The following is a 15,596-nucleotide window of genomic DNA, read 5'->3' as shown; positions in this document are numbered from 1 at the left end:
CCACGAAGAAGAAAGGTGTTAGATTCTACAGCTTCACGAGAGTGGTAGATCATATAGCGAACACACACATGACTGTACATACACACAGTCCTGCTTCCATCATTGAAATCCTGAAGACTTCCTCTGATCTTAACCGTGCCGACTCCTAACCCTCTAAAAATACGCACTTCATCTCTATCCAATTTTCACTGGAATGACCTTTTTGTCTCCACAGGTCTTTTTTTTACTTAAGCCGTAACTATGCATCACATCAGGATAAACACAGTCATAGTAGTCCTGCTCCAGTCAGTGTTTAACTCCAATCCGGTGGGCCAGTAGTGCAATATCAGGGTCCTGGACCATCTGAATGGAAGAAGAACCATTTTTAAGCTCATTAATTACTTCCGTGTTTACTGTCCATTAACATGTCCAAATGAGGTCTGTGAAACCGATTTATGTACCATCAATGTAAGTAATATATCAAATACAAACACAAGTCAAGCAAGCGTCCAAGACTGAGAATGAACATGTGCGTCAATGTTAGCATTTTTGTAGGAATTAACACTTAGCTTTGTGTTTTTTTGTGTGTTTTGTTAAGCAGGCTTACACTGCCTGTTCTCTGGGCAAGCTCACATCATGAGTAACTGAATATATTTTCCATTTGTGTAGCTACTTTGTTATGTACGGTGAAAAATATGCAGATGAAACAAGCAGATCTGTCATCCCTCAAAGAACAGCGATGATGCTGTGCATGAGTAGACGGCTGATTGGTTAAAACCTTTCATCGGACATAAAGAGGAGGGGCATCAAAGTTCTACACAAAGGGGGAAGAAGACTGTAGAAAGATCCCCAAAAGCAGTGTGAGAAGCGCACACAGTGGTCAGTTTTCATTGTTTAACACTGTTTCACTTCACTAGGAAGCAGTGTGGCTCTGCTCAAGGAGCTAAACTGGAGGAACAAGAAGATCACAAACACAAACGAGAGCAGCACACATCATCGTAATTATAAAAGTCGGCTTATGTGGTCATATTTTCAACACTGTTTGTAACCTGTTTCAACCAGGTAAATGATCCATGATTTCCCTTTATTAGTATTTTTATGCTCAAACCTGTTCAGGCCCTTTTGCTCTTAATTAAATAACAAATTAAAAAAAGAATGCTTTTGTTTCTGTTTATTTCAGTTTTAGATTAGTTGTGCTTTTCTGTTCATGTGCCCTCTGCCTGCTGCAGAAACAGAAGCCCTGGCTGACCACCTGAGGGAACCTGAAGGACGGGGACAAAAACAACAGCTTACCCAGCAACTTGGGGCTTCCACACTTTAACATCCTGTATATCTGGACAGAAAGCAGTGAGACATACGTGTCTGAATATACGAATACACTCTATGCTCTTTAGTTCATGTTGTTTTTTGTTTTCTCAACTTGTTTCTTTGGACAAACAAGAGAAAAGAAAAAAGGAAAGCTGGTGACAGGAGAAGCAGAAGAACTCAAGAGACAGGAGAGGAGGGGTAAACAGTGGGGGTGGGTAGGGGGGGTTGACAGGAAGCAAAAAAAAAAAAAACGGAAAAAGGGGGACAGAAAAAGACGATGTGAAATTAAGTGGTAAACAACAGTACACCAAGGACAATGACAAAAATCAAAGGAACGATGATAGTAAGCAAAAAAAGGGGGAAATGTTGCAATCGATAGATGGAGGGAGGCTGGGAGGAGCAGGAGAAGGGGTGTAAGATGAGGTCGTGTCTTGAGGCAGTGGGAACTGGATTCAGCCAGACTTCCATAAAAACAGCTGGGTAGTGCTGACAGTCAGGGAGGGCCTTCACCGAGGGGGGAAGTGAGTACACGCAGCACGCACAGACAGAAAAAAGAGGATACTCTATATGCTGCCTCATGTGAAAAACAACTCACTCTGATTTTTTTTTATCTGTCCGTCATCCTCTCTCCACCACAGTCGAGTATCTACAGGAACAAAACAAACTCAGCTGATCGGGGTGACTGCGCTTCCTTGTTTTTCCTCGTATTTTTGTATTTTAATCAATGAATCCAACACGCAGAATCTCATTTTCTGCACCTCACTTTGAATTTTCACTTTTTTCCCCTAACAGATATCTTTCTATTCTTTTAACACAGAGATCAAATCACTGTCCTTTGTCCCAGTGTGACCCAGTGTGAATTGTGAGTGTGAATTCGGCTATCTGAGCAAATAAAGAGCCGCGTGAGAAACATTCAGTGTGTCAACTGTGATTAAGTTTAATGGGGCATCACCGTGCAAGACAAGCAATAAGACAAGACGCAAGTGAGTTCAGCCTGGCTCGAGTTTGATCCAGAGACACACGCAGCAAGATCCCGAGCACGGGAGGTGATGTTTTATTCAGACGTTTCATTAATACAGATCAGGCAGATCGGCATAACTGTGAATGTGCGTGGTGTAATATTAGCTCAAGAATCACTCAGTGGGACTAAACAATAAAATTATTGGATGGGCCTGGACCCTCACTCTGGTTGATGCTGCTTGATGTATTAACTCATCTCCCTTTAACCCTTTCTTCTATTTGGCTAACCCTCACAAACAGAAGGTTTGAACAGCAGGTGGGTGGGGATTATGTGTATGAAACAGTGTGTCTAGAGCAGCCTGAAACCCAAGCTTTTGGTTCACTGGGATTACCTTTGCACACACTGATCTCATTATTTCAAACTGTGGCAATGTTTAATATGAGCAGCCACAACTGGAAGAGTACACACATGATAAAAAGTAAGAGAAAAGCTTTATAAATCCACATCAAGATAGCGAAAATCAAGGAGGAAAACAGACGAATGGATGGAAGCTGTGAAAAAAGTCACAAATCCTTTCAGTTTGTAAAATAATAAATTAAAAAAAATGATAAATGGGATTTAATGGATGGGTAAGCTGAAGTAAATGAGCTAAAACACGAAAGTGTACAGTGAGCTTCCATTTCAAGTTGACAAGGAAAAAGGCTTCTTCCTATATAATGATAAGTTGAGCCTTTATATAAGTGCAGTCCAAGAAAAGCAGCTGGACATATACCGGAGAGTAAAATTCCTCTTGGTGTTTACCGCTTACAGAATGTCCCCAGGACCTGAAAACCAGCCGTACTCATTCAGTGTATTTAGGTCTCATTCTCAGTATGTGTGATTCGAACACATTGTCCCAGGTACTCTTATGTTTTTGGGAACATGGTAAACACATGGCTCAAATTTCCATCTCCATGCCCAGCCTCACACACCTCCTTCTCCTCCTCCTCCCCGCCTCCTCTCACTGCCTATCAGTCTCTGCTTTCTCTTCTCTTCACTCCTCCGTCTTTTCTCACTAGAAAGTCATACATTCCTTTCTCTTGTGCACAACTTCACAAACTTTTTCCCCATCCTTCCCTCTTTTTCCTCTCTCTGCACCTCTTCGCTTCCCACACCTCTCTTTTTGTCCATCTACCTTTCCCCTCCTCTCCCCTCTGTTGTGCAACCCCCGTCTTATGTTTCTGTCAATAAGTGTTTATAGATACATGAATGTGAATAAGCACTACGTCATGTTGCTAACCCCACACGCCTCGGGTAGGACGTGCGCTCAGCGTCCCCCAGACCTGGAAAGACAAGGAGGTTTCTTGGAAAACAATAAGCAGTGAGACGGGATGTCACTGTTCTGCTCCTTATTTGGAGTTTGCAGCAAGCAAAGCAAAGGATGGGAGTAAAAACATCATTGTAGGAACACCGATTTATCCTAATGGAAACAAACAGTCGGGGCTTTTTCTTTCATCAGTTGCTTTCCCTCAGATTTAAATAGCAGGCTGAGGAAGGCTGGATGTTATTTCTTCCTTCCATTCATTTCATACACCGGTAAAGCTGAGGCGTCCGTGCCAGAAAGCACAAAAGAGCCGTTTTCATGTTTGTTATTATAACTATTACATTATGTTCCCTCCTCTTCCTCCTCTTCCTCATCCCCTCCCAGTGCTGTCCTTCAGTCCCAAATGAAGATGTTTTGACTTGCTCCCTTTGCTTGATCAGATGGTGCCATTATCCAGGGCTTAGTATTGTTCACCTGCCATCGCTCAGTCACAATCAAATTGCAGGCAAGATCGTTTTTCACTTGGTATTGGGTGTCCAAAGCTGCAGCCTGCTTGTGAAGAAGCTGAACAGGCTCGTACAGGTGAAGGATTGAATTTACTGTAACTAGAGGAACCCACTCATCAACAGCTGAGGATAAAGGAAGGAAAACACGCATTACAAAAACGCAACACCTAAAATGACCCAGTGACCTTTGCTGCTCTCAACGAAAAGCAAACCAGCTGAATAAAAGCCAGCGACTGCCTCTAAAATCTTTTGTCTCAGTCTTTGTCCTAATTCATCTTTTTTCTGATTGACAGAGCAAACTCTCTGAACGCCTTTCTGTGTGGAAGTTGAGCCCTCGCCCTTCGGCTGGGTGGGTTCTGTCCGGGTACTCTGGCTTCCTCCCACAGTGCAACAAGATGTGCATGTGAGGTTAAATTAGCAAGTAGCTTAACCTAACTTCACAAGGGTTAGGTTAAGTTGGAGGAAAGAAAAGAGTGATTTATTCTATCCATCCTTCAATTTTCTTTCATCTATCCAATTTAGGGTCATGGGAGCCTATCCCAGCTGCCACATGGACAAATCACCCAGTCTGTCACAGGGCTAACACAGAGAGACAGACAACCATTCGCACCTATGGGCAAGATAACCATGAATTAACCTAAAACTGCATGTCTGGAGAAAGTTGGAGAACATACAAGCTCCACCAGAAAGGCCAGATGGTGGCTCAAACCCTGGACATTCTTGCTGTGAGGCAGCAGTGCGAACCACCACGCCGCCATACTACCTTGGTGATGTAATCTAAAAACTAAAAATCAAATCATCGAAGCATTCATATATGCCAAAACCGTTATTTCTCAGTCAATCTGAACACGGAGTCTTCTTTATTGGTGCTTTTACTAACAGCGTAAATTTAGGGCTTTGTTTCACATCCAGAGCCGCTCTCCCAGTGTTGCCAACTCCTCAGTAAGGAAAATCGCTATTGGTTGTCCTAAAAGTCGCTAGAAGTCGCTAAATGACGTCATCGCCTAATTTGCATAATTGGTCATGCTAATCTAATTGTAACCTATGTTGTTGGAGAGAGAAATAACATCGTGGAAGAGACATAAAGGGAGTAAAAAATGTCCTAAATGCATTTAGAGTTTATTTAGAACTACAAATTAAATTTCTTTTAGCAATTATTGTTTTTTTTAATGTCACAATTCCAACCCTGCTCCTTTACCCGGGCTTGGACCGGCAAAAGTGACCCGAAATAGGCACTCTGGTGGAGTTACTTTGTGTGTGTGTGTTTATAAGTAGTTTTAAACCTTGCGATCCACAAAACAGCATAACAGTAAAAGAGTAAAAGAAGAACTGACTGCGTTACAGCACCCGCTGCTTGTTGAGAGTAAAAGCAAAACGTGCTTTCACGTCTTTTTTTAGCGACTTTTTTTTGGACAAAAAGTCGCTAAGGGGTCTGAAAACTCGCTAAATATAGCGGCAAAGTCGCTAAGTTGGCAACACTGCGCTCTCCCGGCCTGACTTATTGTATGGTCCCTTAATAAAGAACGAGACACAATAAAGACTAGAAGTGAAGTCTTCCAAGAAGAAATAGGATCTTTAAAGTTAACTCTGGTGGGGTGTGGCTTGAGGCGTGGCTGCAGGGGAGTTGAGGAGCATAATATGGGCTCAAAATGTGGTCATAAATATTTTGTACTTGTAAATCGGTTTTGTACTTGTAAAAAAGATTTGTATGTGTAAAAAAAATTTGTATATGTAAAAAAGATTTGTGCGTGTGTAAAAAAGATTTGTGTGTGGACTTAGCCAAAAAAAAACCCCTGCAAGTTACAAGTACGAATTTTGACCCTATTTTTCATCCTTTAAGCTGATTGGTCAATGTCATGTCAATCACAAATTAAACAATCCAATCCGAGAACAGATGGGTTTGGCTGTCGGAGGGGCGCTTTTTTGAACTGCAGGTCCTTGAAGGGTAATCTCTATATACATATCCGATAGCAGCTAGGTCCCCTTACTTTCAGCTGCTGTTGAAAGGATAAAGTTGTGGTATATCAGTGGTTAGAAATACCATTATTACTTTAGGATTAGTTTAACACAAAGGGCTGACCCGGGACCATTGCTGTGAGTCACAGTGCGCAGCATAAAAGTCCTTTCACATCGGACGCAGGATGTGCTGCTAATGCTAATTGCTAACTAAAAGCAAAGGATCCAGAATTTGTTATGCTGGCTGCTGGGCTCTGTGGGTTTTTGCAGCAGCTCTACCTGTACTAGATGCACCTGCTCCTTGTTGTTTTTATCTCTGACTTTATGTCCTCTACAAGAGTTTCTGGTTTTTTTTGCTAGTTCTTCAAATGTTCAATAAAAACACGTATGCTAATTCATAACGAAGAAAGCTTTGTAATGAAGACGCTCATTTCCAAAACACTGCCCCCCCCCTGCGGTCCGCAGCGCTGTTGAAAAGGCTGTGGAAGTCCCTGTATTAAACACGTAGTCCTGTGACACAAAAATCACCAAACTTGGACGACCACAGACTGTTTTCCTTCGTGGTGATGAAGGAAAACGCTGGGTTGGTATGTAAAAGGGCATTTACTCCCTTCAAGGACCTGCAGTTCAAAAAAAGCGCCCCTCCGACAGCCAAACCCATCAGTTCTCTGATTGGATTGTTTAATTTGTGATTGACATGACATTGACCAATCAGCTTAAAGGAAGAAAAATAGGGTCAAAATTCGTACTTGTAACTTGCAGGGGGTTTTTTTTGGCTAAGTCCACGCACAAATTTTTTTTACGCATACAAATGTTTTTTACGCACACACAAATTTTTTTTACACATACAAATCTTTTTTACAAGTACAAAACCGATTTACAAGTACAAAATGAATTTATGACCACATTTTGAGCCCATAGCATTGGGTTTCAGGCGGTGGCAGGGGAGGCTGAGACACACTGAGCTCAATCAGCTATTCATGTCTCGCCTATAAAAGGATGTGCTGGGGCCTGAGGTGTGGTTGTTGTGTGTGTGTGGCTGGCAGCTGAAAAGATGTGATCGAGGGTTAGAAGAAACAACAACCAAATAAAACGTGTTGTATATTTTTTTCTCACACTAACATTAAAAAAAAACAGTGTTGGGATTTCATCTATTTGACAATCACAAAAAACAAGACTCGAGTCAGCTCGTGTTGCATCATTAAGATTATAAGGTACTGCATGCTGAGGGAAAAGGCAACACATGTGGAGCTGTTGTTAAAGAGCAGGGAGGCTCAGCACAGCAGTGCATTAGCCAGATGAGCTGCAATGGCTCTGCCGCATGTCCACGTTCATGGCTTAACAAGATGAAGATCAGCGTAATTTTTCTCCCAGGACTTCCCTGAAGAATCTGGTGGTGTGTCATTTTTCATTTAGCAGGGCAGTAATCTTTTCTCTTTCATATCTCGTTTAATTGGCTTCTGCTACATCTGACCGGAGCAAGGATTGGGATCATGTAAAAAAAACCAAAAAACTTTTGACTTAATCTCAAATTTTGTCACATGATTGCAAAGCAGAAATCAATTCTGTACGTGAGGGTAAAACTCTCAGCTTCCAGAATGCAGTCAACACAGTTTGTGCTTCCAAGAAGTGTGCTATATTTAGCAGAAGAGGCCATTCAAGCACAGCATTTTCTCTCTTCATTAAATCAATATATGATGATGCAACAGTAAACTGTAATGCCCAGTTGGTAGAGCTGTGCAAAGGTCTGCAGACACATGAATGTTAGTGTAATGAACTAAAGTGGATTCTCTTAATGCTATTTGGGATTTTATGGATTCAATTAAATTCAATTAAAGTAAAAATTAAAGTAAAAAAAAAAACTTTTTTCCACCTTTGTCCTTGTGCCTTACTGCTTCGTTGCTGATATCAGTAAACATATTGAAACAGGCGAGTCTTGAATTCAGCTTGGCTTAGCCTATTTCAGTGGACAAAAGCACTGGGTCACACAGACGCTTAATCTTTTAATTCAGGTGTTTCTAGCACCATTACCACAGCTGTATAAAATCAACCTACATGGCCCTGTGGGAAAAAGTGATTGCCCCTAAACCTGGTTGGGCCAAACTTAGCAGCAACAATCAAGCATTTGCGGCAATTGATAATGAGTCTGTAACAGCACCAAAGAGAATTTTTGACCCACTCATGTTTGCAGAATTGTTGTAATTCAGCCACACTGGAGGTTTTTTATGAGTATGAACTGCCTCTTTAAGGTCAGCGTCTCAGTATGATTCAGGTCAGGACTTATAATAGGCCACTCCAAAGTCTTCATTCTGTTTTGCTTAAGACATTCAGAGGTGGTCTTGCTGGTGTGTTTTGGATCATTGTCCTGCTGCACAACCCAGGTGCGCTTCAGCGTCAGATCACCTCCTTTACTCACGGTACCGGATCTCACGGTACTGGGTTTTGGACCCAGTTTGTCTAATTTTGGTTGAAGTTATATTTATAGTTCCTAGTTTTGCGTCACTATGCCTTCCCTGTCTTCCACGTTTACTTACTCTTGTCTCCGTGTTTCCTGTTCCCTCTGTTCCCCCAGTCGGCCGTGTCGCCATGTCACAGTGTCAAGTCTGCATCTTTGTGAAGGTCTCATGTTTCTTGTTTTATTTTGATAGCTTCTTGTCCAGTGTTCAGTGTATTCAGTTTTTTCTCTGTTTGTTGTAGTGTCGTACATTGGCTGTGTGTTCTTGCATTAGTTCCATGTTCTCCAGTCCATTCAAGTCCTTAGTTGCTAGTCAGGAGATTTTTAGTTTGTTTCTTGAGTATTCATGTATTTTGTTTTAGAGCATTTTTCCCAGCAAATAAAGCTGCCACTTTGAGTTGAGTTTTCCATTTGAGAGTCCTGCGTTTGGGTCCTAACTTTGCTGCCACACAGTTTACCATGACACAAGGATCTTTTAGTTTCTTTTGACAATGCAATGAGAAATGCTAGGGCTGCCTATTTTTCATACCTGGTTGCAAAGAGCAGAGGTAATCCTATCCGGTCGTTAAGTCTGACGTCACTAGCCGTGTCTGGGTCTAAACTCCGCTGCAGGTCCATATATCAAACGATCACTATGGCATTACTGAGAGTTGAAAAACTGTCTAAAGTCTTTCATCTTTAATAAAATGATCAGCGTTCTGCTCTACCAGGTGTAACAATTGAGTTTAACATCCAGGCATCCATTAAAACGGAATTTATGACATTTAACGGAGTTAGAAGTTAGCAGGAAGTTAGCTCGCTAGCTTCTATCTAAATACAATATAGCATGTCCTGACTGCGGGTTTTTGGAAACAAATTAAAACGTACAGCTCTGCTATCACTTCCAGCATAAATGAAGACAGAAAACTAAACAGCAGTGACGTTTGTAGGGTTACTGAAGTTTGGCTAGCTGGTATATAATGATGTGCTACGTGACCGCTAGCGACACAGCTATGTTAGCATAATATAAACAAGCTAACTTTTTTTCCACTCGATAAAAGTTAACGTGAGTGTTCTCGGTGGTCAGGAACAAATGTAATCGCATGGCAGGATGCTGTAAAAGGACCAAACTTCAGCCAGGAGAACAACTGAGATAATCCATCCACAATACGAGGTTAGTCATTCATATACTGCTGCATGGGCTGTGCTGTAGTTACCAGAGATGGGCAGTAACGCGTTACTTGTAACGCGTTACTGTAATCTGATTACTTTTTTCAAGTAACGAGTAAAGTAAGGGATTACTATTGCAAAATCGGTAATTAGATTACCGTTACTTTCCCGTAGGAACGCTGCGTTACTGCGTTACTAAAACCGTGATTTTTTTTGCGAGAATGTCTCATGACAGTGACGTAAGCAAGTGCGACGTTGGTGACAGCAGCTGTGTGCAGATCAACAATGGATAATATATCGAGTACAGGAGAGAGTATGAGCGTGCAGCGTTTAAAGTGTGGAAGTACTGACCTTACTTTGAGTTTGATTCCATAAAAAGTGACAAAAACATTAGTGTCCATCGTGCGTGGGAAGAAAACTTCTTTTTACAGCGAAAAAAAACCCTAAACTTCCGAGCAAGCACCGAGTAGCTACGACGTGATGGGAAACTCACAGAGACACTCGCGCAGATTCTTCAACTGACCGCAGCACACCTACACCAGGGTAACCCTCCGCCTACCCTGCTCCTGCTTTACAGGTGAAAATAGAGCAAAAGGACCGCTGAGTCTTTGACTTTATTTATTTTCTGCTGTGTTTTACTTGCATCTGTTTGAAAGAGTGAGTGAAAACACAAAAAATATTTTATTTTATGTGCTGGAATGTGTAGAAAATAGGTTTAAATGTTAAACTAATTTATTCAAGTCAGAGAATGTTGCATATAATTAAATGTTTTGCTTGATGCATAAAGTTAAAAGATTAAAACTGATAAAACAAGTTAAAAAAAGAGACTTTTCCATTTGATTACATTTTGTATGATGGATTATGTAGAAAAAGTAGAATTGGGCTGAAAGATCTATCACTTTATCACCTCTTCAGGTTGTAAATCGTGTTTTTAAAAAGTAACTAAGTAACTAAGTAATTAATTACTTTTGAAAATAAGTAATCAGTAAAGTAACGGGATTACTTTTTGGGGGAGTAATCAGTAATTAATTACTGATTACTTTTTTCAAGTAACTTGACCAACACTGGTAGTTACATCCTAAGGTTTTAAAAACTGAGCTTAAATAAATGATTAGTGGTAATAAAAGCAGAGGGAGGTCAACAGTGATCACTGACTGTTTTAGGAGCTTTTTGAGATTAAATAGAAGAAAATACAAAACATTAAACATGTTAACAACACAAAAGCCATATTAAACGCAGACTACTTTAGGCCCGGAAGTAGTCAGCCACTAATCAGAAGGTCGGTGGTTCGATCCTATTGCCCCATCGCAGTCATATGATGCTTTTACAACTTTCATACATGACTCTGGTCAAGCAGCCATTACTGTTGGTGTTTACTGTCCGGTCTTTCATCTCCTGTGGTCTGCATGCCTGGCTCCACAGCCATTGCCTCCTGGTTTGGATGTTATTGTTCCAATTTTCCAGCCACTGAGCAGCAAACAACCTGGAACAGCGGGGTTACTCATTAACTGCCATATCTGGAGAATCTTGGTTGTTCACTGCCCAATCTGCCACCTGCCAGGTGTGCATGTGAGTGCAGTTTATGTGAATGCATATGTTACAGGTTATTACATCAGTATCCCTGCAATTAAGTAGGAGAGTGAATGTATAAGAAGTGAAAACCTGAAGAAAGAGTGAAGAGCTGGTCTTTTCAAAAGCACTGAAAATTATCTAAAGAGTATATTTTTCTATATGTCAGCGCATATCATTGTGTCTGTATAAGAACAGTCCTGTGTGCATATTTCCCCCCTACACAGGTATGTGTATATGTGCAGCACTATCTGAATATGAGAGCCACGGCAGGCTTTACCACACTGATAAGCTCCCAGCAGGAGCTGACTCAGGACGTGCTGCTGAAGTTCAGCTCACGCTGCCACTCCTCTAACTTTGTGTCTGTTCCAGCACTTGTTCCTTAAAACAGCCTCCCAAAACTTTCAGTTCTAGACATATAAACTCTGGTCTTTAGACTTATTCGTGATTTCAGTACAGAGTTTTTCAGTATAGCTATAGAGTGCATGCATGTCTGCTGCATATTGGATTGGAATTTAAACAGTGAGTGCGAGGCAAAGCAAAGACTTTCACCTTTCATTTGAGGTAGTTTAACAATGATCATAAACGTCTTAAACTAACACTCAGAGTCAACACGTCTGTCACATTCTGCCAGAGGCTGCAGGTCTGGTGCACTTAGGTTCATAATATATTGGACAAAACACAGTTTTTGTAATTTTGCCTCTGTGCACTGCCACAGGGGATTTAAGGCGAACAATTAGGACACGACGGAAGTGCAGAGTGGAAGATTTAATTCTAAAATTTATGAGACATTTATGGGATGACTGGCTGACGAGTAGTATCTTGGCATGTTCCCTTCAGAATCACAGTCAACTTTATTGACCAAGTATGTGTACACATATAAGGAACTGGGCTCTGCCAATTTCTTTGCTCTCAGTGTACGCAACAGAATAGACAATACTGACAATGAGACATAGACAGTAACAACAAAGCATATTTATTGAGCAATGGTGCAGAGTGTGAAGACGTTGGAATAAATTATGGAATAAATAAGGGATAATTTACTAGTTACTATAGATTCAGTATATTAAAAAAGCCTGAGCGAGTGCATAGAATATGATAAGGATAAGAAACTCTCTGTTACAACATCAAACCAAGTCCAGAATTATTATTGCTAATATGTATTGTAATATATCTATCTCACTAAAGCACTTCTGGATGGATGCAAACTGCATTTCGTTGCCCTGTACCTGTGCATGTGCAATGACAATAAAGTTGAATTCTATTCTATTCTATTCTAGAACACTCCTGAGAGATGCGTCCATGAGTGTAAAACAAGGTTCAAACCACTGCTTACACTCAAGAACAAGAAGGCCTGACTAGACTTTGTCAGGAAACATTTTAAAGAGTCTGCACAGTTCTGAGAAAAAAAATCTTCCGACAATTGAAACCAAGATTATCTTTTAAAAGAATGATGGGAAGAGAAAATCATCATCTGTCAGACATGGAGAAGGCAGTGTAATAGCATGGGCATGTATGAGTGTGATGATTTGTCTGAATCAGAGTCATCACAATCAAACATTTGCTGAGACCTTTAAGAAAAACATTAACATGTATCATGGTGGGATTAAAGGAAAAGCCAGATGATGACTAAGGTCATTGAAAAGTATCCGTATCATACTCCGAATAAAGTCCTTACACCAGCGCTGTCAAACATAAGATTCAACGGGAAGAATTGGCCCTGCAAAGTCTTCAATCGAGCTCACTGGATGACTTTGGAAAATGTGAAGGAGAAGATAAAATTTGGACTTTTAATTGCATTTTAAGGTTTTTCAGCCTCCCAAAGGCCATCGAAACAGATATCAAGACATCAAGGACAATTTCTTTCTGTTGAAGTAGCACTTCCTGTTTTTATATAAGATACCTCAGGGATTAAATGTGCAGTTAAACTTCTGTAAACTAATAAAAAGTGCACTTTCATTGATCCATCCCACGAAAAATCAAAATGGGCTGGATGTGACCCATTATGTAAAACGAGTTTGACATCCCTGGTTCACACTGTTCATCTAATCGGGGACATAATCACTTTCTGACTCAGCATGCATAAATATTTTTTAAGCCTCTTTCAACTTCCACGCTTCTTTTCCTGCACTGCTGTCTCGGTGCTCGTGTCCAGGGTTTTATCAGGAACTCTCTGAGCCTTATCTCTTTGCACAAATGCTGGACAAACACACACATGTGCACACACAAATTTAACAAAAACAAGCCATTTATTGTTGAAATGCCTGTGACCTCTGCAAATACTGACCCCCTCCTTTAAGCTGTTTGCAGGGCACGTGATGAGTAAAAGCAAAGGAGTGTTTACCGAATACTGACCCTGCATTAGATAACATTTCCTTTGCCTGTTTTAAAATTTAAAATTTACCCTTTTTAATTTTTCATATTTATTTCCTATCTTATTCATAGCCTTTTCCTTTTTTGTTTTCTTTAGGTCACGAGCAGTTGTCCAAGCATTTCACTACATATCGTACTGTGTATGACTGTGTACGTGACAAATAAAATTTGAATTTGAATTTGAAAAAGAGAAAACCAAAAGGATCGCTGGCATCAGAGTGAGCACTGTATGGGATTTTGCAAGCATTGTTAGGTAGAAATGTTATTGATTAGATGACCAGTTAAGCAGCTATGGCCTTTTAATTAAACAGATTAAATGACTGACCTAGTTATATCTTTTCTTTAGAGAAGCAGTGTTGGTCAGTTCTCAAACCTATTTTCTGGTAAGTGTTTTATCAGAGCTCTTTATCCTGCTACAATTAGAGTGACGTAATTAGAAACAGTCCAATCTAATCAGCCAAACAATGCCTACAGAAGGCTGCTTTGTTTCAATCAGCGAGCGAGGAAGACGATCAAGGATCAGGTGTCCTCTGTATCTGCAGCCCAGCACAGTCAACACTATCAGAAGCAAAGGGGCCAGTGTTTGATCACAAAGGTAGCTTGATCAGCCTATAATCGCAAGGGTTTTTACACATAATGAAGAAAGAGAGCAATCTAATTCCCCTGCCTGTGTTTATTTATATTAGAATATATTTAAATATAAAACACTTGAGATTTTTGTAACTTGACTTCATTGTGTGATATTTAATTTGTTATTTATGTGGATCAGAGTGTTTGGCAGCTTTCGGCTGGTTAGCTGATGATGGTGACAGAGGAAAAACAGACCCAGAGCATTTTACTTTGAGTAACTAAACCTCCTCTGGAAAAAGAAATTATAAATAAGAACCTTTGCACACTGTCTCATTTTATCAAATCACAACGTTTCAGTCCAACCGACCTTCATCAGGTACAAAAACACAGAGTACCTGATTTAGTTAAACCCGTAATTAAACCTCTAAAGTGTCGACCAAAACCCAGACACACAAGGGTGTTTGAGGCTGAGCTTCAGTCTTCATTATAGCCACACATTACATCTTTAAACTAATCATTAATTCAAAATTAAATTAAGGAGGTCGATTTCTTTAAAGGAACTTTAATTAGATTAACTTTTGTTCTGTCTGATACATTTAAATGAAAGGCGGTCAATACACGAACGTAATCAAGTGATAATGCTGAATTCATTTATTGGTTATTGGCTTCTTGTGCTTCTGAATCTCAGAGAGAGAACACCTCCAACACGCTGTGTATTACATATATATGTACTCTGTTTAATGTGCATAATTTTCTGAGTCATGAAAGGAGGAAAAAAGTAAAAGTTGGACTATTAATGTTTTAATTTCTTTTCAGGCACGACTCTATAGCTAAAGGGAGGTCTAGTTTCTGTACTTGCTGACCCACTAAAACCTGCTCAGTTACTACAACAAACTGGTCCACTTATTTTTACTTTCCTAATGATGAAACACGTGATGAATGTGTTCGTGACTAAAGGTGGATTTGCAGTATGAACTTTTTTGTCTGCGATGACAAAAATCTGGGTCATTTCAATCCAGTCTGCAGCGATTCGGGTGACCTTGTTGTTTTGTTCACTCGGCACAGAAAAGCAAGGCCTCGCACAGATTTGTAGATTCAATAACTCAAGATATGTAACGCCTGTCGTCTATTCCGCTATCATGAGTCAACAGTTGTTCAGGAAGTGCTGCTGGGGGTCTCTCAGGTGAAGCTTTCCTATAAAATCAGAGGAAATGCGAATAAAGGGAAAGATGTTTGACAGTAAATGTGTTGTGAAGCACTTTGGCTCAGGGCTTCTCATCCTGCCAGCTAGCTCCTGCACTGAATGAGTGTCCTTGTGTCTCCTACACCGCCAGGGACTGCTTACTCCAGCTGTCCTCTTATCTCTTCAGGGAGAAAGGAAAAATGAGAAATTCCCACCAGTTATTGAGACAGTGAGGGGAAAATCTGGAAGAAGCGGCAGTGCTTTGGCTTTTAAAGAGACATGCT

General features: G+C 40.5%; 1 long non-coding RNA gene across 1 annotated transcript; it reads left to right on the top strand.

Annotated features, from left to right (window-relative positions):
* Nucleotides 1-836: 836 nt before the first annotated feature.
* On the top strand, nt 837-2,199 carry LOC145426079 (uncharacterized). Its single transcript, XR_013906843.1, has 2 exons — nt 837-1,041; nt 1,209-2,199. It is a non-coding gene; the product is annotated as an uncharacterized LOC145426079 (long non-coding RNA).
* The last annotated feature ends 13,397 nt before the right edge of the window (nt 2,200-15,596 follow it).

The sequence above is a fragment of the Astatotilapia calliptera genome, chromosome 3 (genome assembly GCF_964374335.1).
Source record: "Astatotilapia calliptera chromosome 3, fAstCal68.1, whole genome shotgun sequence".
Classification (NCBI taxonomy): domain Eukaryota; kingdom Metazoa; phylum Chordata; class Actinopteri; order Cichliformes; family Cichlidae; genus Astatotilapia; species Astatotilapia calliptera.
This window is presented reverse-complemented; position numbering and strand designations above follow the sequence as displayed.